At 38.2% G+C, this 27,950-nt stretch overlaps 1 protein-coding gene across 1 annotated transcript in view; it reads right to left on the bottom strand.

Moving 5' to 3' along the window:
* TAFA2 (TAFA chemokine like family member 2) overlaps positions 1 to 25,908 on the bottom strand; it is a 451,862-nt gene extending 425,954 nt beyond the window's left edge. Inside the window, exon 1 of the mRNA XM_035002254.1 lies at positions 25,881 to 25,908. The gene's annotated coding sequence lies outside the window, so the exon portion shown is untranslated. The remainder of the gene's footprint in view (positions 1 to 25,880) is intronic.
* Between the last annotated feature and the right edge of the window lie 2,042 nt (positions 25,909 to 27,950).

Here is a 27,950-nt window from a genome sequence, read left to right as displayed (position 1 = left end):
GAAATACAGTGATTGGTTTTCTCTTCTGAGAACAAAAATTAAATGTAAACAGCCTAATACTTTTTTTTAGAGTTGATATCACTCACTATTAACACTTCTGAAACTAAGACCTTCACTTTATAGAAAGGTTTTATAATCATTGTTTTCCACAGATAATTCAGGCTAAAATACATTCTCAATGCCAACAGTACTGAAGAAAAGCAGGAAGTCTATTTCATCTTTCTCTAACAAAAGGTTAAGGAAGTCTGTCCAAAAATTACTGCTTAAGGACTCAGAAGTTAACATTTTGCAAGCTGGGCTGTTTTTGTTTTTTGTATTTTGTTTTAATTGGCAGTTACTTAAGCCTACTATAGCCACCCTTTTTCTTTCTTCCATATTATTTACAAAAATTGTCTAGATTCTGACTTCTCAGAATGTTTAGGGAGCGGTATCATGAATTCTCCCCTGGGAAGGCTTTTGACTCCACAAAGAAACACCTCCTCTACAATAGCAATTCTTTGATTTTTTCACATTCTATTTCTTGTTTCTATGTATCCCTTTCCTTTAAAAAAAACTTCTCTCTCTAATGTAAATTAAACACCGGTTCTCACCTATCAGATTGGCCTAAGTCCTAAAATTTGACAACATATTCCTTTGGCAATTTAGTAGGCTACTGTGCACTTCAAACATTGCTGGTGTTAATGCAAAATGGTATAAACCCTAGGGAGGGATATTTGGCAAAATTACATGTGCTTTTAGCCTATAATCCAGCAATTTCACTTCTAGGAATACATTCCAAAGTAATACTGGCAAAAAGACAAAAGCCCATTTTTGTAGCACTATTAAATAATAGCAAAGGAACAGAAATAAAAGTGGATTAAAACAAACCCCAGTTTCTCTTGCTCTACCTTTTCTTCCTTTTCCTTCCCCCCCCCAACCGCTTCTCCTTTTCCTCTGTTTACACCCTACCCCAGATGACCCCCCCCCCCAACTTCAACAAACTGCAAGGACTGCAAAAGAGATCCTTAAAGAACTACTATAATTGCCAGGAGGGGATACGTATGACCCCAAACAAGAGGTCTGGAGAACCAAAGCCATCTCCAACTGTTCCAACCACAGTAAGTTCCTCTGCAGTAAGAGATGAAATCACAGGACCATAGCACAAGCACATGTACTCCTCTCTTTAAGTTCTATAAAATCCCAGTTCTGATGCAGCTCAGGGAACTACCTGATCTTCAGATGCTTCCTCATGCACAGCAGCTGAAAGTGTTTAATATCTACTTGAATCATTTTAACTATTTTTTTTTGATAAACCCAAATGTCCATTAATAGCAACTGACTACATAAACTATGTTACTCCACCAAATAAAGTACTACACCAGTATAAAAAGGTCTGAGGAATGTCTACATACCACAATGGGACGATTTCCAGAAATACTAACTGAAAAAAAAAAAAATTCAGGGGAGAAAAAAATTATGTTGAGTATGGTACCATTTATCTAAGAGATGAGGATATAAACACACATATATATTTACTTTTTTAAAAAAGAAACAAAGAGGGGCACCTGGGTGGCTCAGTCAGTTAAGCGTCTGCCCTCGGCTCAGGTCATGATCCCAGGGTCCTGGGATCGAGCCCCAAATTGGTCTCCCTGCTCACCAGGAAGCCTGCTTCTCCCTCTCCCACTCCCCCTGCTTATGTTCCCTCTCTCATGCTGTCTGTCAAATAAATAAAATCTTTTAAAAAAATTAAAAATTAAAAAAATAATAAAAGAAACAAAGATTTTTAAACAGTTACCTATAAGGGGATGGAGGGAAAAGCATGAAGGAGACAGGGAGAGAAGTTAAACTTCTCTGAATATGCCTCGTTTTTAGATATAAATACTTTACAAAATAATTAAAATTTTTAAACCAAGTTCTATAAGCTAAAAGTGCTATGAAACCACGAGTCTGTGGTCGTATAAGCACAGTGAGGAGAGCTAGTTACTAATATCACATGCTTTCAGTAATCATTTGTTGGTGGTAGTGTTGGTATTATGATCCACAGACTGTTCTGTGAGCACTGTTGAATGAAACAAATGAACAATTATATTGGCATCATTAGTAACCAGAATTTCCCCCCAGAAATAAATACAGACAAAAATCAAAGAAATTAAGTAAAAATCCTATAGTCCTAAATTTTAATTGGATTTTCATAATTTATATGAATTTATAATAAAATTTATCTTGAAGTTCATACTTCCTAGTATTATATACTGGAAAAAACTTTGAAACAACATTCAGTCCAACAGTAATGGGCACCCCTAGATCCCAGATGATAGTTCAAAATGTCATTTCCTACTAAAATGAACCAGGGCCTCTCAGGAAAAGAGTTTGTTCCAGGTTTGAGGCAGGCAAGTGTAAGATAACGTTGAGATACTGTGTCACACTAAAAACAGGGTTGTCTAAAAATACTCAGGAGACAACTTGGAAAGGTTCTTACTGACCAAAGGTAAGGCAATTTGAGTATAAGGATAATCAAGTTCATAATTATGATTTTTTAAAAACTCATTATTCACCTACGAAAGAGGCTAAATAGGCAACTAATATTATTTGAAAATGTGTAAATTAAAAAAAAAAAATCACACTTTCCTGCACTGTACCTCTATGTAAGCAAATAGTTGATGAGAAATGTATCTTTATAGAAGTAGTCTAAACAATAAATTTTAAAAAAGGAATCATAGAATTAACATATAACTACTTTGTAACCCCTCATGAAGTAATACATCAAGGCACTGAGCATCAGTGGCAATAAGCAAATAGGTAAGTAGACAACAGCACCTATTAAGTGTTGCTACCCAAAAAGTCTAAATTGAGTATGACCATACTTCTAGATTGAATTACCAATTTACAAAAAAAAAAAAAATTACAGGAAACAAATCGATTAAAAACATAGCAAGAATTCAATCAGGAAAATCCAGACTATATAAATTCTACTGGACAAATGACCTGATTTCTTCAACTGATAAATGGCAAGGAAGAAGAAAAACATGGAAGGGGGCATGTAGGTTAAAATATTTAAGAGATATTGATCCTGATTCAAACTATATATCAATCAACCTCTCTCCCCCTTTCCCCCCTCTCCATACATATATTTATATGTATGTATGTATATTATTGCTACTACATGATATTGTGGCCAAATTTTTGGCATATAACATTGTATTAGTTCCAGCTGTACAACATAATTATTTAACATGTATATATTGTGAAATGATTAACAAAGTTAATACCTATCATCTCGCTTTACAAATTTTCTTGTGATGAGAACTTTTAAGATCTATTCTCTTACTAACTTTCAAATATACAAAATTGTTAACTATAGCCACCATGCTGTACATTACATCCCTAGAACTTATTTATCTTATAAGTTGAAGTTTATACCTTTTAACCACCTTCACCCATTTCTCCCCACTGTCCACCCTCCACCTCTGGCAAATACCAATCTATTGTTTCTGTGAGTTTGGTTTTTTTTTTTTTTTTTAGATTCCACATATAAGTGTGAGCATATAGTCTTTCTCTGACTTATTTTACTTAGTATAATGCTCTCAAATTCCATCCATGTTGTTAAGTATTGCAGGAGTTCCTTCTTTTTATGGCTGAATAATATTCCATTGTGTATCACAGTGTGTGTGTGTGTGGGTATGTGTGTTAATTTCTTTATTAATTCATCCACTGATGAACACATACACTGTTCCATGTCTTAGCTATTATAAACAATGCCTCAGTGAACATATGGGTGCAGTTATCTTTTCCAGGCAATGATTTCAAATTCTTCAGATATATGGAATTGCTAGATCATATGGTAGTTCTTTTCTCAATATTTTGAGGAACCTCCATACTGTTTTCCGTAGTGCCTGCACCACTTTACATTCCCACCAACAGTGCACAAGGGTTCCCTTTCCTCCACATCCTCTCCAATACTTGTTATCTCTTTTTGATGATAGCCCTTCTAACAAATATAAGGTGATATCTCACTGTGGTTTTGATTTGAATTTCCCCAATGATTAGTGATGTTGAGCACCTTTTCATGTTCCTGTTTGCCTTTTGTATGTCTTCCTTGAGAAAATGTCTACTCAGTTTCTCTGTCCACTTTGTAATCAGATTGTTTCTTTGCAATTGAGTTGAAGGAGTTCTTTATATATGTATTTTTGTATATATCTATATATGCTTATGTATATATTTTATGTGAATATACATCTATATACATTTTTATGTATACATCTATATATAATATACATACAATATATAATGTTTCATATAAGATATTGAAAAAAGATTTTCAAAATGACACAGGTAAGTGAAATATTCAAAGCTCATGAGTTCAAAGAATTAATATTGTTAAAATGTCCATACCACCCAAAGCAATCTATAGATTCAATGCAATCTCTATCGAAATTCTAATGGTATTTGTCAAAGAAATAGAATAATCTTAAAATTTGTATAAAGCCACAAAAGACCCCACATAGCCTAATCAATCTTGAGAAAGAAGAACACAGCTAGAGGCATCGTACTTCCTGATTTCAAGCTACACTACAAAGCTGTATAATCAAAACAGCATGGTACTGGTATAAAAACAGATACATAGGTCAATGGAACAGAATAGAGAGCCCAGAAACAAACCCGTGCATATACAAGTAGTTTATGACAAAGGAACGAATAAATAATGTATGGAAAACTGGACAGCCATATGCAGAATGAAACTGGATCTCTATCTTATACCATACCCCAAAACAACCTATAAATGTATTAAAGACTTGAATGTAAGACCTGAAACCATAAAACCGGAAGAAAACAGGCAGTAGGCAACTTGACATCAATCTTGGCAATCCTTTTCTTTTTTTTTTTTTTTTAGATTTGACACCAAAAGCAAAAATAAACAAGTGGGATTACATCAAAATAAAAAGCTTCTGCACAGCAAAGGAAACCATCAACAAAAGGAAAAGGCAGCCTACAAAAAAAAAAATATTTGCAAATAGTATCTGGTAAGGATTTAGCACCCAAAATATATAAATTTTTTATAAGTATTTTTGAAGTCATTATCTTTCAGAAATACGGAAATATTTTCAGAAAAAAATGATAGACATCTTGGACCTTCTAATCTGGAGGTAGAGGAATAGAGGTATAATTGAAACAAAACAGGGTTTGTGGAAGCTGGGTGATTTGGCCAATATCACACAGCTAGTAAGCAATAAAGCTAGAACTTTATCTTACTTTTCTGATCCCAAGCCTATGACCTGTTTGATACAGAGATACCTCCCAAGTGCACCACACAGACGCCTGCACACGACCGCTTATTTGATAACTACCTATATTACCTAGGTTTGTGGGGGTTTCTGTGCCTTAAATATGCATTTAATAACAATGTACATGGATTATAATAAAGAATGAACTAAAAGAGTGATAAATTAGACTAAGAAAACAGCACAAGAAATAGGCATTTTTAAATAAATAACAGCTATTTTTTAAATAAAGGCTTCTGTTAATACAGTCTCTTCAGAACTGATTACACCTGTATAATAGAAACAAGTCTGTGGCATATAGTAGAAATGAGCTTACAATATAAGCACATATCTAAAAAATTAAGATTCTGAGTGCACAGAGTGTATGGCTTTCCAAGTTCTTCAGAAGCACCACAACTGTCCTCCTGTTTGTCATGTTGTTCCAGGGATTTATGGGAAGCCAGAAAAGAAAACTGTTGTCTCCAGGACCCTAGGGCAAGAGTTAATAGTACATTCGCAGCCTAAAATAATTGATACCTCTTTTTTAAATGCCAAGCAAAGGAAACTCTAGGCCAGAGTCCAGTGTTACCATCATCATAATTCTAAGATATTTAAGTCAGGTGATCTGATATTAAGTGATTAGCATCACACTGGGTGAGTTCTTTAGACAAGCTCTTTGAGGAAAGACATTTCCAGACAATGCAGCTAGTGTCAAGATGCACCTTCTTGGGGCACCTGGGTGGCTCAGTCGTTAAGCGTCTGCCTTCGGCTCAGGTCATGATCCCGGGGTCCTGGGATCGAGCCCCCGCATCAGGCTCCCTGCTCGGCAGGAAGCCTGCTTCTCCCTCTCCCACTCCCCCCGCTTGTGCTCTCTCTCTCACTATGTCTCTCTCTGTCAGATAAATAAATAAAATCTTAAAAAAAAAAAAAAAAAGATGCACCTTCTTCTGAAATCTTGCCAAGACATAAAAGAAATACTAGTTTTGAAACTCGTCCAACGTGTGCATCAAGCCAGCCAGGTTCCTGAGATAGATCACCCTGCTTTTATGTTCTTCCATTTCTACATTTGCTCTACTAGAGTTATGTATTTATTTATTACTTCTCTATAGGATTTACTAAATAGAGAACCCATAGAACTATAAACCCCAACTGCAGAATGGGTTTTATCAGGTAGCAGACTACCTTGGCTGTTGGCCTCTTATTATGTCTCTACCCAAGAACATTTTATACCCCCCGTTTTCAAAACTGTTTATTCTTACTTTTACACTTTGGCTACTATAACATTTCTTGACCCATATTTTAGAACCAGTAAGTAGTTTGCCATCGAGCAACATTGTATTATTCACTTTGCTATGACCCACCACATTTAAGGTGTCATGGAGTCTAAGTATACGTCGTATTATTGCTATTAGTACTTCAGTATTAATCAGTTATTATTTTATTATTAATCATTCCCCTTTCTTCTGCTGGCTGACTTACACAGATGGTCTATAGTATTTAAGAGAAAAAAAGAATAGGGAACGTAAGTAAGCAAATCCCTTATGTGTAAGTTTTTAGCTCCACTCCGCTCGTCTCCCATTAGAGAACAATTCCAAATTCTGAAACACAGGACCTGTACTGAAGGTATCGAAACTACAGCTGTAACTAGGACAAAGTTGGAGCAGCAACAATGAACTTCTATTTCATGACATTCCCTTGGTCCCGAAAAAACACCCCCCCCAAAAGTTAAAAATTTCACAAGATACTTCAGAGGACTCTTTTCTTTCCTTTTGATGCATTACATACTGATGATACTGAAATCCAGTAAGAATAAATATATAAATGTATTTTAATACTAAGAAATTGGCCACAGGCCCACATCTATCATTTTTTAAAAATTCATGGAGGATTAGGAAGATGATCAGAATGTAACTGTATTGTCTCTCTTATATATACACATATATTTTTTAAATGTAACTGGAAACTTACTGAAGCAAATCATCACAAAAATCTATCAAAAAACAATATTGATCATGCAGCAAAAGCATTCTCTTGAAAAAGAACACTTCAGACAAATATTCTTACTTGACAAAATTATAGGCCCAGAAGATAGAAAACAAGGATGCTTTCCTTCCTCCCTTTGTTTCTTTCTTCCTTCATCCTCCAATAAACATTTACTAAGGGACAATGACATGCCAAGAAATAGGAAAAGAATAATCCCTTCCCTCAAGAATCACATGGTCTAGTGGCTAAGGCAAACAAATAATTCCATTAAAATAAGGTGGATGCATGGATAGATGTAAATCAAAATTGCATAAACACCCAAAAGAGAGCTCCAATAGCTCCATCTAGATAGAAGACTCTCTTGACATTTCTTGAATGATATATTTATCAGTACACCAAAAAGAGTTTCCAAGATCAGGTAACTACAACAATCCAGCAGGGGGAAAAAATGCTATGGGCATTAATTAATCTTGAATCCAGAGTGGTTTAAAATATTTTTTCACAACCTTCATGATGGACCAGACAGCTTGCTCATGACACTATAGGCAATCAAGGCAAGGGCTGACTTCTGCTTCTTTGTGTTGTATTTATGCTCAGTATAAACACAAAGTAGGTGCTTTAATACATAGTAGTTGCATACTCAAAGCTAGAAAAACATGCAAATTATTTTCACCATAAAGATAGAATTAAAATGCCAGTGACCTTAGTGAGTTAAAAACAAACAGAAAATAAATGAAAACTAGAGCAAGCCTTTGCCTTTAAATTCAAATAACCCGGGTTCAAATTCAAGTACAATCACCCACTAAGCCTAGTGGCCTTCAGCAGGGTACCTAACCTCTTTGACTCTTAACTATTTAGCTATAAAATGAAGATGAGGGTACTGATACTAATCCTTGGGTCATTCTGAGGCACCAATGCATACATACACACACACACACACACACACACAGATTCTTAATTCAGAGTATGGTCCATGTAGAGTACTCAGTAAACATTAGTGTCATGTCCTCACTATATACGTGGGGGTAAAAAAAAAAAAAAAATCCCAACTGTAAAAGACCTTGAAGGGTCTCCTCATCATTCTCCTCTTAAGACATTCTAAGCTGAATGCATGTGGAAAATGTTATTCCACAAGCTTTCTTATCAAAAGTTTCAATCTCTCTTGAGAGCAGTAAAACAGTGGCATTTGGACCTTGGGGTCTCAAATATAAACTTCATCCATTGATTTATTTGACAACTATTGCCTATCTACCCCATGTCATGGCTTGTGTTCCAGATCAGTGTCTTGTAAACCTGGGGTCTGAGTTTCCAATCTAGATAACCTAGTGGATGATGAGAATGCACAACAATCTCCAGTACTGGAAATTCACCACTTTCTGAAACAACTTTCAGTCTTTGGACAGAATGAAGTATTCTGCACCGACAAAGAAAAACAGAGGGAGAAGCATTTTGAGGGAGTAGAAAATGAATTCAATCTGCGATGCATGGAGTTTGAGATTCCTCTGAGACATCCAGTTGGAAAGGCCGAGTATACAGTTGGACAGTCAGACCAAAGAGCTCTTGCCAGGCCCCAGATTTGGAAATCTTCAACACAAAGGCAGTAGTTGAGTGATGAGGGTAGATGAGATCAACAAGGAAATAAGAATACAGTGATAAGAAAGACATGCCATGGACAGAGTCCTGGGGAACATCAATACTCCATAGAAAGGCTAAGCAAGAAAAGCCAGCAAAAGAGGTTCTAAAGAAATGGTTGTAGAAGTAGGAAGAGAACCACAAATACTGTTAACAAGCCTGTAGGGAAGGAGAGTTGAGCAGAAAGAGAAGGGAGTCATCATCTAGAGCAAATGTCAGACAGCAAATAAAATGAAGCTTAAATAAAATCCACTGGATAAAGAATTTAATTTACTCATAAAAATGTTCAAAGATAAGAATAAAGGGTCCATTTAATGTTTGAATGCCTCCCAAATAATGCTTTCCAGGAACTGTCCACTTGTACTCTCATGAACACTCCCAGTGTTAGAAATTTACCACTTTCTAAAACTCTTAAATCTTTAGACAGCTCTAAATACTACCAATTTTCTCATTTTGAATCAGAATCTTTCTCCTTGTATGTCTGTCCACTGATACAACGCTGTTTCCTGAATATTTGAAGATAATTTTTCTGATACAACACTTACCCTAAATTTGCAAACACGTGCATATATACATAAATACATATTTGTTTATTGGCTTGCTCTCCCACTAGATTATAAACTCCAAGAAAGGATACGCTCTGCATTACATACAAAGTATCTGTGGCACATAGCACAGTGCCTGACACATTGTAAGTGCTCTATAAACAATGATTAAATGAATGAATACACTGACAAACAAGATTTTAAACTCTAAAATTATTGAAATTTCAGCATTCCTGTTTTTTTTTTCTTAATTGGATTAATGTTCATATAGCTTTCTAAATTGGTATGAGAAAGTAAGATAGACTAGGTGCCTCTCCAACTCCCTTCCAGAATGCTGATCATATGAAAATCTTACAAAGATTCGTGTTTTAGTGAAAACAACCCACTGGGAAATCAGGAAACCAGGAAAGTCTCAGACCTGGTTGGCTACTATTTCTGTGTCCTTCAGCACATCTTGCTCCTTTTTTGGACCTTGGGGTCTCATTTATAAAGTGACATTTTGGATTATATACACTCCAAGGTTTTTTCCTGGTTCAAAACTCTAAGATTATAGGGGAGGAGGGAGTAGAATCACTTGTAAATATTAGAATAAAATGTGTAAAGAAAAATATTTGAAATGCCTACTCATTGCTCCGATCATGTCATTTCTTCAAACTTCACATTTTTCTTTTCTAAAGTTATTGTGTATCTACAGTAAGCTCCTTTTATACCACATTTTCACTTTGCCATATCCCCAGTCATTTGAAATAAAACTGCCCTGTCATCTTCGAAAAGTGGCTCTTCAAGAGGAATTATACTGTTGTTTGTTATGATTTTAAATCTCATCTTTCACAAAAGGCTTTTCGCTTAGCCCCAGCTAGAAAAATTTGTGGCTACTTATAATTTAAAGCACAATCTATAGTGATAACTACTATTCCATTCTAGAAGCAACAGCTATAATTAAGACCAAAAAAGTGAATCAAGTATACAAAGAACATATATATATTTTTTTAATATACATCATACACACACACACACACACAGGTATTTCATAATACCTCTCATTTAAAAAGAAAGAAATATGTTCCCATTCTTTTCCTTCAAAGACAGAGTCAAAAGAAAAAAAAAAACATTGCTGTAATACAGTATTCCTCCTTTGATGTTGTCACCATATTAAAAACACCCATAACCTTCAAGAATAGTACCCTATTATTCATATTACCATAGAATGCCTACCGCCTGCATTATCATATCATTAGGGAAAAAAGTCCATTTACAGATATATTTTGTTTTACTCAAAATGAGATTGTCTGAATTCTTCCAATATAATTAATGTTTTCATGAGGCTTTGTCATTAATCCGAAAATTAGAAGACTGCATTGTTCAATACTCACCAAGCATTTAGCATCTAATTAGCCTTATACTGATGTTCTACAGATACAGCTGAGTTGTGCACCCAGGGCCTCTGCATAGGCTAGTCCCACCCTATCCCCAAGTAACCTGTTTCTTGCACAGCAGAGCCCAAGAGAGATTTTTCTAAAATAGATGAATTAGGACATTTCAGTCTGAATTTAAATTCCAGAAAAAGACACAGTTTACCTCACATTTGTTTAAAAGTTGGAGTTTTGGAGGTTTTTTTTTTTCCAATTCAGAGGAATAAATATTTGAGTATATAAGTGAATTTTTCAAATTTTCTTGAATGCTAGTACTGTATCTCATTACTTCAAGTTCTTCATCAAATGAAATTAGAGGATCATAGAAAGCCACTTACAGGAAATTTGAAACCTATTCAAAGAATGTTATGGATATTAGTGTAACTTTAATGATACAATTCTAAACTTAAAAGAATAGGATCTACTTAGAATGTCTAGATATAAATAAATGAACCAAGGCAATTCGCCAACCAGCACTGTGTTAAGCAGAATGAGTGTCTTTTTCCAACATAAGTATGACTGAGATGCGTACTGTACAGTTAAAAACTCAGCTCTGAAGACAGGATGTGTAACTCAGGACTCGTCTCTGCTTCTTACAAGTTGTGTGGCCATGGACAAGCCACTTATTTATAAAATAGGGATAAAATTAGCTCTTGCCTCTGGAATTTCTGTGTGAATTAAGTGAGATAATTCATGTAAAGTGTTTAGCACAGTGGCTGGCACATTATAAATGCTCAGGTTTTAAATGTTAAAAATGTCTATAGATCTCCACAGAGTAAAGACCATAGAGAGAAGTCTCTGTCCCCTCACAGTATTCTTGTCCATGACAGCTGTGCAGGGACCCAGCCTTGGTATACAGTGATATTGAGGGGGTAGCAGAGGCAAAATATAAATAGGTAACTCTGGGCATGCTCCCCATTCTCCTCCATTGCCTTCTCTCTTCCCTAGGCAGCAGGTCACTGCAGGAAAGGTGGACTCCATGGTTTATGAGGCCCAGTTGCTGCAGGCTGGGCAAAACCCAGAGAGAAAATAATAGAAAGAAAGGTGACTCTCCCTGCGGACATGAAGAAGAGCTGAGATTCTTCTACACCCATACAGTTCTCTAGGGCTCTGTCCTTGGTAATTTTTAAACACTCTTCCTGGAGATCTCATCTGGTTAGAAGGTTTCAACAGCTACATGTGTGCTGGGGCCTCCCAAACCTCTATCTCTAAACCATAATTCTATCCTGAACACCAGACCCAAATCTACCCGTACTTACTGAGATTTTCTTTTGGGTATCCCAAGGTTGCCTCAAACTCAAAATGCTTAAAACTAAACCAATCATCTTCATCTAGATAGACCACAGTAGGCTTTGGGATCTCACTGTATAAACAGCATCAGTCACCTAACTAGGACCTATTCTTAACTCTCTTCTCTCCCTGTCCCACATATTCAGTCTCTAAGACCAGATGATGCTATCCTCCACCTCTAAATTGTACCTTCTTTTTCTCCCTTCTTCCAACTCTTTTCTTCAAACTCTTGCCAATTCTCACCATCATCACTGAACTAGCTCTCTAGTTGCTTTGCCTGGCTTCCTATCCTCTACCTTCCATGGAAACTATCTTCTATACTGCCACTAAAGAATCTAAATACCAGAGGAGGATGGGCCTCAAGAGGGACCCCCCATGAGGGAATACTAAAATCCTGACAGCAGAACAGGTCACTCATTTTTGTTACAGGTTTAGTTAGAATAGCTATGAAAGTAGACAGAAACTAGGCAAAGAAGACGATTTCCTCTGATGTGACAGAAAGATACACTGTCAAGAACTGTGAAGGGGCTGAGATTTTTACCCTACTTGCAAGCTTACAAGTTAGCCCACCATATTTTATGGATGCTGGCAAAAGACCTAAAGTTCCTGGGTCAGAGAGAAGACAATTTCTCGCTGCACAGCAAGCAGCATGAACATCACATTTAAATTGGTTTCCTTTGCCCCCAAGTTTGCATCACAGATGGGATGCAAAGCAGCCCATGTGGATGTTGCAAATGCATTGATTTGTGGAACCCTGAACTTAAGGAACCCAAATATTTTATAATGGACTACAAAGAGATCTGCCCTTTTTCTGGAGGGAAACATCATTTTTATTTTGCTAGACAGTGAGCAAATCTGCCTGGTGATTCAGAAGGAGACATTATCTTCCAAGGCTATTCACTTTCTAAACATCCTTAAAAATGTATTATGGGCAGTTAGCATCTTGAGAGACCCATGGAAAACTGTCTCCCAACAGCTAAGCCTGGAATTCAAATCAGACTCTTGGCACCCACTAGCTGTATGATTTTTACCACTATCAGTTTTCTCACCTACAATGGAGGATAGCACTCATCCCTAACTCACAGCCATTTTACAAAATCAAATGAAACCACATGCCTGAAAGAGTTTTGTAAGCAATACAGCATTAACTATGCAAATGTAATCATTTATGCCTCTGGAACTTTATTATTATAGAAATGAAAGATGAAAATAATTTAGAATTTTATAATAAAAAATTAAATATCAATTAATAAAACACTTATTAAATGCCTGAGTATATCCTAGGTTAGGCTTGGGTAGTACAAGGTGAAGAATAAGACATTTCTTGACTTCAAGAATTCCAGTGTAGTGAAGCAGCAGATAGGACAGCATCCAAGATCTATTCTTGTGACAGAATAGAAGCATAGAAGGATGATGACAAAAATATTCAACAATTTTTTTTTTAGAGTTGACAACTATCTGGTGGCAGAGTTAGAACTAGACCCATTCTTTCGGACTTTTAATTTGGTAAAAAGCCTTGGCAGAAATTTCATATTCCTGATAGAGTTTTTGCAAGACTGAAGGGAAAATCTGGTTTGGCACTATGCATTTTTCTCTCCCCTATAGTCTTACTTCAGTTCATTGCCATTCTACCTCTTTGTTCCCCAAGAATTAAAATGGATTTATTCATTCTTTGTCTAACCTCTTACCTCTCTCAAAAGTCAAGGATTTCCTTTTATTTGTATAACGAGGCCAACTAGAACAAACTTCCCTCTGACCACTATTTTCTCCCTTTCACTCCATCTGGCCCCCCTACCTAATTCCTCTTCCCCTTCATGTTTCACAAAATGCTAACCCTGCCACCTTCTAGATCTCTGACTGCCAGTTATTCAGTCTGCTTCTTCCATTTCACTCCAGTCTGCCATACCATCTACCTAGTGAACTGGAAGCAGATTTCGCAATATAAAGTGAAACATTAACCATGAGCTCTTAAGTCCACCTCAAAGTTGAATGTAAGAAGCTGGGGGGAAATGTGAGGGGGAGATGAACCATGAGAGACGATGGACTCTGAAAAACAAACTTAGGGTTCTAGAGGGGAGGGGGTGGGAGGATAGGTTAGCCTGGTGATGGGTATTAAAGAGGGCACGTTCTGCATGGAGCACTGGGTGTTATACGCAAATAAGGAATCATGGAACACTACATCAAAAACTAATGATGTAATGTATGGTGATTAACATAATAAAAAAAAAAAAAAGGAAAAGATACAAGGAAAACCATAGCTCACCTACTCTTCCTAGAAGTACACCTGACCTTGAACAACATGGGAGTTAGGGGCGCCAACCACCAGCACAGCTGAAAATCTGTGTATAACTTTTGGCTACCCCCAAAATTTAATTACTATTGACCAAAAGTCTTACTGGTAACATCAACAGTCAACTCGCACGTATTTCCTATGTTATATGTATTATATACTATATTCCTACAATTAAGTAAGCTAAAGAAAAAATGTTAAGAAAAGCATAAGGAAAAGCATTTACAGTACTGTATTTATCAAAAAAAAAAACCACCAAAAAACCCCACACATGTAAGTGGACCCACACAGTTCAAACCCTCAAGGTGCAAAGGTCAACTGTTTAACGTGGACTTTGCTCCAAGGTAAAATTCACCAACAAGCTTAATTCTACTTATTGATTTTGAAAATCTTTCAGTACTATATAGTACCTAAGTTTTTCATTAATCTCATATTTGGGATTGAGGCAGGGATAAGGAATAGATCTCTTTTTCAGTAAGTTCCACAGGAACCATTGCTCCATTACCTTAGAGGTTGCACATTATTACACAAGTATGAGTGCTTTGGGACAATACAGGGAAAAACCAGATCCATTCGATTTAAAGCCTGTCTTTTGACTCATTGAAGAGTTCCAAAGATACTTCAAAGAGTAAAGACATCATATTCAAGGGCTCTGAGAAACTTTTTAAGTATATAATTTATGTGTGTATATATGTATATGTTAATACATACAATTTAGTGCAATCTTTTAAAATAAAGGCAATGCAAAAAATTCAAATTAAAGTTTTTAAGAATCTAATGAGTTGGCTTTTTTGGTTTTATAATACACATAGGTTTCCTTAATAATTAAATGTAGTGAAAGAGCTTTAATTTTGTGAAACCTTCCATGGCAGCAAGCATTTGAAAGCTTTACTTAACACAGAAGGATTAAAATAAAAATCAATAAATACTTGAATGTATACTATCCATACTAAATAGTATTTAAAATTAGAATACCAATAATTTTCAATATCATTGAAGCCAAGAACAATGGTATCATAGTCAATAGTGTTCCTGAAGGTGAAAAAAGCAAATCTGGTTCATGATAAATTATGAAAATGGTAGTGATGTAGATAAGAATAAATGGCTTTAAATTCCCTAATGAGTGAAGAGTCAAGTCACTGACAAGAGCAATCAAAATATACTCCATATGTGATTAACACTTAAATTTGACATTGACAAATATTATTTAATTTATACAACAGTAGAATCACAAGCATATGTAGCCTCTAAGCCTCCAGGTTACAATAAATTGTGGAAAGAATAGGAATATCTGTCGACATGTTTTTGTCCTTTATGATTTGCCTAAAATGTATGTATTCTTTTAGTACTAAAATACCTTTCAGGTTAGAGATAGAAAATGTAGGTCAAAATAAATGGCCAATCTCTCTCACTCACACACTCACTCAATTAGAATAAATGACAATTCTTCACAGAATACTTCCTCACACATTGAAGAAACATACAAAAAGACATTCTATCAATAGGAACTATTAATCGTCTTCCCACTGAATGTTAATTAGGTATCTACTGTGTGCTAGAAATTACACTAAGCACTGGGAATCAACAGAAACATGATACACATGGTTCTGCCTCACAGAGCTCACAGTCTAACAAACTCAGTAAAATTCATATCATGACTCAGCTATAAGCAAAGATATTCTATATAATAGAAACTTCTAAGCACTTAAGAGAAATGGAGTATGAAATAATAGCATTACTACTGCAAATTATATTTATCATACAACTTGCAAGAAAACAAATTGCTTCTCTCCCTCAGACTGACATGTCTAAATCTAATCTGTTTATAATTAATATTTCACTCAGCGTACAGCTGATGCTGAGCTCACCTTGAAGTTAGTAGTGTCTTGGAGGGCTTAAGGGATGTGCTAGGAATGCAGAAGTTTAAATTGATGCCAAGTATGTGGAATAGGCTCTATAGTTCTGTAATGCCTTATTCCTTTAGGTCAGCATAAGAAAACTTGAGAATTTCCAGGGCATTGCTATTACTGACAACTAAGGGGCACCTGGGTGGCTCAGTTGGTTATGTGGCCAACTTTTGATTTCCACCCAGGTCACGATCTCAGGGTCCTGGCATCAGGCTCCCTGCTCAGTGGGGAGTCGGCTTGAGAATTCCTCTTCCTCAGCCCCTCCCCTCCAACTCATGTGCTCTCTAAATAAACAAATAAATAAATCTTGAAGGGAAAAAAAAAAAAAAAAACGGACAACCAAATATTCTGCCCAGGCAACTGAACTTGTGACGTGACCAGGTCAGACCTCAGTAGAACAGAGTCACACATCTGAGCTAGGACACTTTCTGGCATTAATAATGCTGGTTCAGGAAAAAAAAAAATAGTATCTAAAGTCAAACTCCCTAAATAATAAGTTATTATGTCTTCAATCCTAAAGAGACCACTTTCGGAAAGGTATTTAGGATTAGCAGAGCAAAAACAAAAAAGATTCACTTAAAAGTGGTAACCCAATAAATACACAAAACCAACACTTTAAAGTCCATTCTCTTACCTATTCATAAAAACTACTCAAGTAGAACAAAAATCTAGACATTGTGGCCAAACTTTTGACATTTAAGCCCTAAGAGGAAGTCATTGCTGTTGAAAGTCCAAAAATTATTTGGAGGGCTAAAATTGACCTTGTACACTAGAATACATCCATGTATAATATAATGCCACAGTTAAGAAACATATTTACTTCTTTAAACTATAGAAAGTAAGCCAAACTTGCATTAGTATGTGAAAAACAGACAACTTCTGATCTATTCTTTGGAGTAAGATATTTTCTCTAAATAGAAGACTAGTAAATGAAGCAAACACTTATAAATTCCACCATCAGATTAGAAAGACTTTGAGGCAAGTGTTTTGAGTCAGTGGCCAGGTTTAGGCTGCTTACTACAGGGAGAAACCTGTCAAAGAGTAAGAGCGGGAGGCCTCCCACCTTGCTATATGCATGGAATAAAATTCAGTGGTGAAGGAGCTCTCTAAAACCTTGAAACTCAAACTGTAGCCAATGAGCTAACAGCAATAGCTTCACCTAGGAGCTTGTTAGAAAGGCAGAATCTTGGGCCCCACCCCAGAACTTGCATTTTAGCAAATTTCTCCCAGATGATTTGTGTGCAGTACAAGTTTAACAAGCACTGACCTAAAGGAATAAGGCATTACAGAACTATAGAGCCTATTCCACATACTTGGCATCAATTTAAACTTCTGCATTCCCAACACATCCCTTAAGCCCTCCAAGACACTACCAACTTCAAGGTGAGCTCAGCATCAACTGTACGCTGAGTGAATAAGAAGAAAACAAACTAAATGCAGAGGTGAGAATGAACCACTCATTATCATTCAGCTCCTCCAGTTGAGCCCTTAACTGGGAACCACTCTGGCTCCAAATGCAAGTAGGGTTGGAGAACATGGGTAGAAATGACAGAAGGGCAGGCACACACTTATCTCCCTAACTAGCTGTCCTCGCACATCCATCTGTCAACAGTGACACCTTCATGCCCCTTCACCTGCACATGGCCTGCAGATACGCCTGTTAGCCCACACAATATTTCAAATTTGAATTCATTTATAAATCCGGAACTTTCACATTTAAAAAATATCTATACATCAAATCCTCTTCTACAAATCAGAAAATCTGGTAACACCAGACCCACATTCCAGCATGACAACAAATGAAGCCAAGGCTCAGCTGTCCCACTTAGATGCTGACCAGAACCTCCACCACTCTCTACAGTCTCCCCAACACTGTAGCTGAGGCTGAGTGTCCGTTGCCATTTGTTATCTTCCATTTTGTCTGCTTCGCTAATTCACATTCCCAGCCTGACCCCTCTAGGTTTTTGAATTTTGAATTTTCAATCCCTTGACCGATCTTAAGTCAATCTACCTGCATTTATTCTTTCATGTGTGTAATTCAGGAAAAGGAACTACGGTTTATACCATCCTCAGTTTGATCAAACCTTGTGAGCTGGATGGAATCAATCCATCAAATTACATAGTACCTCACCTTAAATAAATACCATGATATTTTTCTACACAACTCATTCCAATTCTGACATTTTAGCGATTTTAACTATTTCTTTTCAGAACGGTATTTCACAGTTACAAACGAGAATTAATAGCAAGAGCAGACACAGCAAAATATATTATTGAATCATTCCTCCAGATTCATTTCAAAACCTGAAAATACTGTAATGGTAAATTCTATGACGGCAAGTACCTTTGTCTTTTTTGTTTACTGACATACCCCCAAGCACCTAGAGCATGCTCAATACTTACTGAATAAATGAACTTTCCCAGAATTATAAATTCTCAAAAATTCATACAGATTTTTTGAACACATGCCTTTAATTACCAACAAGTATATGAAGATTATTCATTTGCTAGCCTAGCTTTATTTGGGTTCATTAAAAAAAAAAAAAACTTTTTATTTCAGTGACTATGAAAACTGGCAGCAGAGAGAAGACATGAAATCCTAACAAGCCTAAGACTCATGGCCTATCATATCTTGCTTTGCAGCAAAAGAGCATCATGTAAAACTAGGCAAAATGGCTATACTGAATTATGAGATTTCATCTTATTCAATTCTATGTACCCACATCCAGAGTCTTTGGTCATCACCATAATCATCAACATCCCAATTTTTAAGATTTTATTTATTTATTTGAGAGAAACCACAAGCAGGGGGAGAGGGAGAAGGAGGCTCCTTGCTTACCTGACACGGGGCTTGATCCCAGAACCCCGGGATCATGACCTGAGCTGAAGGCAGATGCTTACCTGACTGAGCTACCCAAGTGCCCCATCATCTCAATCTGATAAAGCTGAACAGCTCTCACAGACCACTTACTGAAGAGCATTTATGGAATAATCCCCAGTATGCCAGGAACTAGGTGCTAGATGTCTGACTTCCTAACTAAAAGGTATGTCCTACAGTACTATTAAATCTCCCCTGCCATGATGCTTGGTAGTTCTGGACATGGGGGAAGAAAATTACATTTTCAATGGTCTTGAAAACTTGACTGAAAAAATACATTGCTGAGAAACTGAGTCACAGAGAAATGAAGTGATGTTCTTGTGGTTACAGGTTATTTATTATTAACTATTTTGTAGAGCTACAGAAGCATCTCCAGGGCTCTCACCACTGCCCCACGTTGGTTTTGTAATAGTCATTTCCAAAATTTATCCGCTAACCAAAATGCAAGCCAATGAATTTTAACCACTCAACAAATGATATGATGAGCAAATGTATCTTCCAATAGCAAAGCCTAAATTTTGACCCAATTCTGGTATATTTATAAACATACCAACAGTCAATCTAAAAGGAGTTTGCAAGGAAGCTAAATACATGTATCTTAGCAGGAAACTACTGTGATAGAACGTTTCAAGAACTAAAGCTTAAAAAAAAAAAAAAGTTAGAAATTTTCCTTGAACTTAAAGCTGCCCGTTTTATGGAGTACGAGATTACAACGCCCTTTCACTCTCCTGTTGGCCTTTGGATCGCCTGACTGAAAGGTGGATCATCTACCTCCGTTCTCATTATATACCATAAAAGAGAAGAACTAAAGTTAGAGCTGTTTCACGCAAAAACTCAACTTTCTGTAGAAAATACGAATAAAAGCAGGACCAGGTCACTGTTACTCATGTCTGATGGCCATTTTAAGAAGGAATTTAGTGCACTCACCAGCACCAACAAATGTCAGTGTGCTATTCACCATACATCTAAAACAAGGCAGAACTACCCTAAGAAGGAAATGGCCACATTAACCAGTTTCTCCCACCTGAAATACATTTGGAACTGCCCATAAACTCATACAAATAAGAAATATAAGCGTACAGGTTGTTTTCCTCATATGGTCTGAATTGGCGGTTTCTGAATTGATTCACCTGAGTAGTCACAAATTCACTCCATCGGTATATAAAGGTCCATTGTTCAAGTAGACCAAATTTTAGAGCTGCAGAAGGCCTACCCTGTGGAAGAATATATTCTAACAAAAGTCTCTGTGTTCTATTACTAGGTTGAACTTTTGTTATTAAGTTTCCTATGACCACATAACCTTTTCTCAGTTGCCTGCTTATGCTTACTCCATAAGGATAAAGAATATGAAGACAGGAAAAAGACTGGGACAAATAACCCCGCCTGCTTTTCCTCACCTAGTCTTTTGCTTATGAGAGCATGCATATTTAGTTCCTGCAATATTTAAATACAATTCTCACTGGAATCTCAAAGAAGGATGTTAAAGAGAAAAACTGATCCAAAAACCAAATACAACCAGTTTTTTACATATGGGTAATAATTCTGAGGGATCAGTGTTTTGTACCAGAAAGAATCTGTCTGTCTCCTCATAGCCCAGGCCATTCAGACTTGAAAACTTTAATAGCAAAGCACAAATACACTTTTCCAAAAATCTTCTGTCATAGTGCCTACTACTGACACTTTCATAAATTTCCTTACAGAAGCTGCATAATCCACCACAGAAAACCAAAGTGTTATGCTGTATTATTAAACTCAGCAGAAAGCTCCATATGCAGCAACAGGAGGCCATAGGCAATTAACTCTGTAAATTGAAAGCTTTAAAATTTTTGCATGACCTTTAAAGGTCAACACAGTTGCCCATTCACATGCATGCAATTATAAGGGACTGCTTCATAGCAAAAAAAAAAAAATAAGAAAAAGAAAAGAAACAAAAAAATTTAATGAAACTAACTCTGCATTCATTAAAAGCTACTGTGCACTCTCCAGGCTTTATGTAAAGAGTTAGTTTTACATAACACATGGAGATAAAAGAGCAAAGGAGACTTGTCTGCTTGTCCCCATTTTGTCAAAGTACTAAATTCAGCCCAGCACCATAATTGCTAAGAATGCAACATTATCACATTAACCAACCACTCTGAAGAATTTCAAAAATTTACTGTGTAAAGCAACATAAATATAAATTGAATTAAATGAGTATGTTTGTGCTATGGCTAAAGGAAAGGGAGACGTACCTTTGCTAACCGGTCATTCAAGGAAAATCATAAAACAATTACAGCTCCTATGGAATAATTTAGGAAATTGAAGTGATTAAAAGGACTTCATCTAATATAAGCATATATTCTCTGATTCCTTAGTTATATCTCATACCCCATATGGATCACTGTGAACAAAATGGAATATTCTCCTTATAGCTTATATATTGTTTTCATCTGAATCAAAAAGTAACTGAAAGTCTTCTATTTTCCAATGACAATATCAATCAATTGCCTAAATAGGTGAGAATTTCACTGATTCCAGTGACTAGCTTGCCTATCATCACAGCACGGGATGAAATCCAACATATACATGTGGTATACACATTGGAAGTGGGTGGGTTTTGGAAATCTAACAAATTTGGAATATATCAAGATGTTTCTGGGAAATTTATAGATACCATTTGTAAACCGGAGTAGTATGCTCTAATGTAATGCATGGTTTGTTTTAACTGTGGAGGCGCATATTTAATAAAGATGGCATACAAATATATTCAGTGTTTTAAATGTGTTGATTCCCAGTCATAGGGTCAATAAACACATCCCAAGCACCTCTACATAAAGGATAAAGTTGATTTTTTTTGCATTTGCAACCTAATAAATAAAAACATCTCCCAAAGAAAAACTAAAGAGAAAAATATACTACATGCAACAGTGGTTTAAACAGTAAACTCAATCATAAATGACCTTGTTAAACCATAAATACAACTGCACTGTAGGTCAAATCACATAAAAAAGTGAAAAATGTAGACTTTTTGAAAGTCGTTCTTCCTTCTTTAACACAAAACCAGTATTTTACATGGGTGCCATTAGATGCATACATACATATGCATATGGATATATAGACAGCGTGTTAAAGATTAGGTAGATAATACAGAAATTTAGATTTAAATATTACTTTTCTCACATTCCAACAGGTCCAACCATACCTGTTAAATTTCTGTTAAAAGAATTGTTATAGTTCATTGACAAGGACACTTGAATCACTATGCCAAATGAATAGAATCAGACGTTCTAAAAATGACCAAATAAAATAGGGGTCAGTGACAACTAAAAAATAAAAACTGACTTTTAATTCTGTTTGCTGGGCCTACCTTTCCATCTTCCCTGTTTCAGACTATGCTCCAAATCTAAAGTAAAACTTTTCTCTAAAAGGACTTAGGGTAACTCCCTTATGAAATTATTCCTCTTCTTCCAGTGGTATAATTCAATATGCTTCAAGTAGTTTAAAATAAAGTTAACCAAAGAGTTTTGGAACAAAATGGCAAAGGTACCATATTACATAGCATTAAAGAAATCAATGGATTGTAAGCAAGATAAATCACGTCAAAAACTGTGCAAGTGTGTAGACCAGATATGAAGTTGACTTAGCTAGTTTTGCCTTCATATCTAGCAACAACCTGTATTAACGCATGTCTTCTCTTTCTTTTGATGGAGCTTATTAATGACAGGTTGATGAACTGCATTCACAAACGTCAGGTACAGATCAAAGGGGACTAGGTTAGATGCTTATTTTACTTCGTCTTAGGGTTTTTCACCAAGGAAACAAAACTGCATTGCACAGTCAAGTTCTTTATTTTTACTTGAATCTTCAAGGAAAAAACAGCTGCAGAATAATACAACATAATGAGGTATCCCTAATAAAATACTGGAGAAGTAAAAGTGGGGGCCCTGAACTGTTTGCACTCTGGTTGTTTCATCTTCTCAAATCTATTGGAAGTCGCTGATGACACTTCGGAACATTCCTACTTTGGGACATACATCAGACAGGCAAATGGTTCTCAGTTTGCCACCACAGCGGAACTTCGGCAGAATCTGACAATACTTTTTACTACGGCCCATGATAATGCCTGGAAAATGCTGGAAAGACACATCTTATCCTACATGTATAGGTTAATCCATACCGGCAATTATGATAAATCAACCCTAAAATGCACATCTAACATTTCAATATTCAAAAACACCTTGTCAAAGGATCATCATTAAAATGCAATACTGAAGAGATTAGATCCAGGACCACCAAAACTTTTTAATAATATACAAAATAATTTCCATAAAATCTTTTATCACCTCCTAAGTTTCATCACTTTATAAATTTTTAAAAAGGAAAAGTAGCCATGTCTAAAAACAGACCTTTTTACAGCTGTGTCATCACATTTTATAACTTGGTGGTTAGTAAATACTATAATGCATTCTCTAAGCACTATGTATCTTTTTTGTCACAGATCCATGGGCATTTCAATGAATCTTCATTTTCCAATTTATCATTGTTAAAATAGCTAACATTTTTCAGATTCAAAAATCACACCTACCTAGAAACCTTAGATTCCCCCTTCGGTACAACTTGTAGCATTATAGGTGTTTGCTTTAAGGTCAAGGTTTTTGATTCTTCTTCTTATACATACATATAGCAGTATGTATAAATACGTAAGTTCAAGTAGCCTCAACTACACAATCTATTAAAGGGCAAGAAAAGAATCAAGATTTTAGCCTCAAAAAATGTCTGATTTAAATAAAACAACACACTAAAACTGTGTTCTTCCTCTGAAGAGTCACTGTGCCTCAGCATTCAGTTGGTAGTGACACTTCTCTCATAGTATCGTATCTCTAAATAATGTAATCCGGTTTTTTTCACCAAAAATTAAGAAAATAAAATTAAAATAAGCTCCAGTGTGGTTACTGATGGCCTTTCAATGGCTACTGATGGCTTTTAAAATTAGGACTCTAAGAAAGGTCAACATGCAAACAACTGACTCAGGATGTGATCCAGAACAGATGAAGTAGGTAAAGAAAAATGCATCTGATCCTTTTTAAGGATGTTAGGTAGCAAATCTGAAATTGTAAAAGATTCACCAGTCTGAGAATACATGTGCAAACATGGAAAGCCTGGAATAAATACAAATAATCTTCATGCTCTTTTAAGGGCTTTAGAAGTGTTTCTAATCTCCTTTGCTAGTTATTGCCATTTAGCACCTTTACATAGAAATCTTAAATTACTCATTTGTCTTAACTTACATTGCCTAATAGAGCAGTTTTAAAGTGTTAACTGATAACAGCCTGATTATTGATGTCTCAAGCAATCTAGTTGGGAAGACAGGAACCAGATGATTATCATCCAGTCAATAGTCATTGAAATTCATCCTGTCCTGAGTGAAGGACCCTTCTACAGTTAACTGCTTTGGGGGCACTTTTCAGAGTAAAGATTGTATATAGGGTTTTTGTTTTTTCAAAAATGATTTTTGCAAAATTCAAGAAGGGATTTAACACTCGCAAAACGAAGATGTTCTTTTTGGTCTTCTTGCCACAAGCCAAAGTCAGCCAGCACACAGGAAAGAGAGGCTAACTAGCCACTACAGTAAGTATACATTTGATTCCAAACGCTTGTTTTAACACTTGGTCAGGAAGTGGAATACTGAATAGGAAAGCGTCGCTTCTACCCGAGGGCTCGGCAAGCTCCCACAGTTCGTCCTTTTCAAGTAGAGACTAGATAGCTCAGTCTGCAGTTCTAGGAGAAATAGGGCGACGAATATCAAACTTTCCTTTGCAAAGGCACTTTCTGGAAATAACACGTTCCCCACTGACAAGTGCAGATCAGTAGCCTAAAGAAAACACCTCTTGGTAGGAACCTGGCCTTTGGGGATTGAAGGGGGAAGGGAGAGCAAAGCAGCGGGGCAGAAAAACCGGGTACCATTAACAAGATTTGGGAGGCATCTATCAGGAAAGAAAGAGGAAAAAAAACCAGCATTCGTTTCTCGAAGCTGTTCTTTTCCTGAACGTTGTTCGTAAAATGATCCCTTTCCTCAAGCTCTCCTGTAGAATCCTTTACTCAAGCTTTATTTCAGTCATGAAGTGTCCGTTCCCAAATCTAAGTAAATCTTTAAATAGATGAGGCTCCGGAACTTACCAAGCTGATTCTTTATGAAAATAGTTAAGAGGTGGGGAAATCAATAGCCTCACTGAAATGCCCACCCTCTGCAGCCAGGCCCGAGAATTAACTAATCAGAAGTGGACAGAAAGTAGGGATTTCAGGAAGGCGACCCAACACATCCCATTGATCCTCTCTTGAACGCGACCCCCAACTCCTTATTAGGAGTCAAAATGGTTACCAAGCGGGATTGGTTCGGTTGAGGAATGCAATTAAAACCCACTGCAATCCTCGGCCGGGTCGCTCGCCGTGTTAGGAGAAATGGGGCAGGGAGGGCGGGCGCCGCTCCCCGAGCCCCCTTCGCGTGCTCCGATCCTCTCGCGGCGTCCCTCCACCCCCGCCCCTACCCTGACCGCCCGCGAGCGAGAAGCCGGGCGCCCAGCCGGCACTGCTCTCACCTGGCGCCTCCCCGGGGGGCCCCCTACGGCCACCGACCCCCGGGGAGGGGAGGGCTTCCGCGCCCCAGGTCCTGCAGCTGCCTCCGGGTCGCCAGCGCCGGCGGGGGGCCGGAGACGCGGCTCGCACCTACCTGCAGCCCGGCTTCCTGGTGGCGGCAACACCTAGCGACGCTCCTGCAGCTCACGCGGGCCGGCGCCAGCCTTATCGCTCTTGCATCGCTTCCAAGATGCCAACCCGCCGTCACCGTTCTGGGGCATAGGGAACCCAAGTCTGGTGGTGTGTGCTCGGGGAGGGCGTGTGAGTGTGGCCCTGAGCGTGCGTGTGTGCGCGCGCGTTTCCTCCTCCGGTAGCAAGGGGTTCAGGAATCGCTTGACATCTAAACTGGGGTCCCCTGAAAGCGGGTGCAAGGTGGAGCGCGTGAGCCTCGTCGCTTTTGCCCCCCGCCCCCGCGCTCTTTATTCCACGGTGTCAAAGTAATCAAAAGATTTGTTTACTGAGGCAAAGCCAAAGTCCCGCAGCCCTTGCCAGCGCCCGCGGTCGCCCGCTGTCCTCGTCGGAGGCGTGGGGTGCGCTCGGCTCCCCGGACTGCGAGGATCGAGGCGGTCTTGCAGCAATTATCTTATTCCATCTCTGGTTTGTTTGCTTTTAACGCCGAGTGAAGACTTTTCCCCTCGCCTCACGTCGTCGCTCCCTCTCACATTCACACACCCTCACACATCCACCGTCCCTCTCTCCCGCCCTCCCTCTGGCTCTCTGGGGAAAGGCAATTGGACGGAACGATTCACCTTCAGGAAGGCAGTCTCTGCCACGTACGTCTCCTGTTCCCTGGCTCTCGCGGGTCCCAAGTCTCCACCGTGGAGGAGCTGCAGGGGAGGTTAGGGGCAGCAAGGAGGGGAGGCTCTGCGCTCGGCCGTCCTCAGCCCTCAAGACGCCAGCTTCCTCGGATCCGGTGCCCCTTGTTCCCGCTTTTAGCAGCTAGGTCCCAGCTGGTGCCCTCTCGGAGACTTTGCGCCCAGTCCACTTAGCAGCAACTCCTGGCCAGCTGCAGCCCCTCAATCCCGCCTCGAAGTGCTGCGGGCAGAGCCCCACGCAGCCCAACCGCTTCCCCCCTAGACATCGTGGGCTAGAAGGAAGGGAAATCCGCCGCTGTCCCCTGTCCCCAGCACGCTGCCACCGTCACCGCCGAGAAGGTGCGAGTTCCAACATCGAACACAAGCGAGCAGGTGTTACGTGGGTCACTTCGCTAAGGCGGGAGGAAAAGAGAGAAAGGGGCAGAGGAGGGCACCCAGGAAACAAATCCAGATGGCCAGAAGAGGGAAAAAGAAAAAAGTAAGCGGTTTAGCAATCCAAACCTCCTCTCCGCCTCTCACCCCAGGCACTGTACTGTCAAAAGACACCGGTGGTCAAAAGACACCGGTGGTGTCTTTTAGGAAGTCACCGTAAAGGGCAGACCCCCCCCCCCCCCGCCCGCCCCGTGCCGCCCAGACCCCTTATTCCAAGCAGCCTGGCTGTCCGGGGAGTACGGAGTGAGGGCCTCCTTGTATAGTGCAAGGAGCACGCAGGGAGAGAATAGGTCCCGACACTCCAGGGTGAGTTAAGCAGTAAAATGGGATAGCAGAACCCGGTTACGTCGCCTCCCTCCGTCTCTCCCAACAGCCTGTTCTGTTAGCAGCCGTGGCTGCTGCTTATAGCAAACTGCGGTCCTGCAGAAAAAGAGACAGTAAAAGATGGGAGGGCGGCAATCGGTATAAAAGCTGGACTATGTCTCCCTCTAGAGGGAGAACCGGGTTAGAGAGCTTGACTGGAGGTAAGTAGGACTCCCAATTTCTCCACAAAGAAAAAGAAACGGGTATCTGGTTTCAGAGAATTTTGCATTTTTACAAATTCCAACCTCTAATGGATTTAGAGAGAGGATTTGCAGTGCTGCCCCATGTAAGCAGAGTCCTTGCTAAAGGAACCTTGTGATATTTACAGAAATTTAATAGCAAGACCCTGGAAGGTCATGTCCTTACAGGTTTGGTCAAATTGGGTGTTGGTTTAAGCAGTATGCATACGAACTCAAATGAAGGGTCTTCTTAGGTTCACTTTGACCAAGTTTGGTCATGAGCAAAACCCTAATCTAATGATTAGAACAGTATTTTAAAAAGCATAAGTAGTAATAAGAGATTTAGAAAAAGAAAAGAAAATCTGAAGCAAAAAA

Source organism: Mirounga leonina, unplaced genomic scaffold (assembly GCF_011800145.1).
Source record: "Mirounga leonina isolate KUSES-001 unplaced genomic scaffold, KU_Mleo_1.0 Mir_126, whole genome shotgun sequence".
Classification (NCBI taxonomy): Eukaryota; Metazoa; Chordata; class Mammalia; order Carnivora; family Phocidae; genus Mirounga; species Mirounga leonina.
Note: the sequence above shows the minus strand (reverse complement) of the source record. Positions and strands in the feature narration are given on the sequence as shown.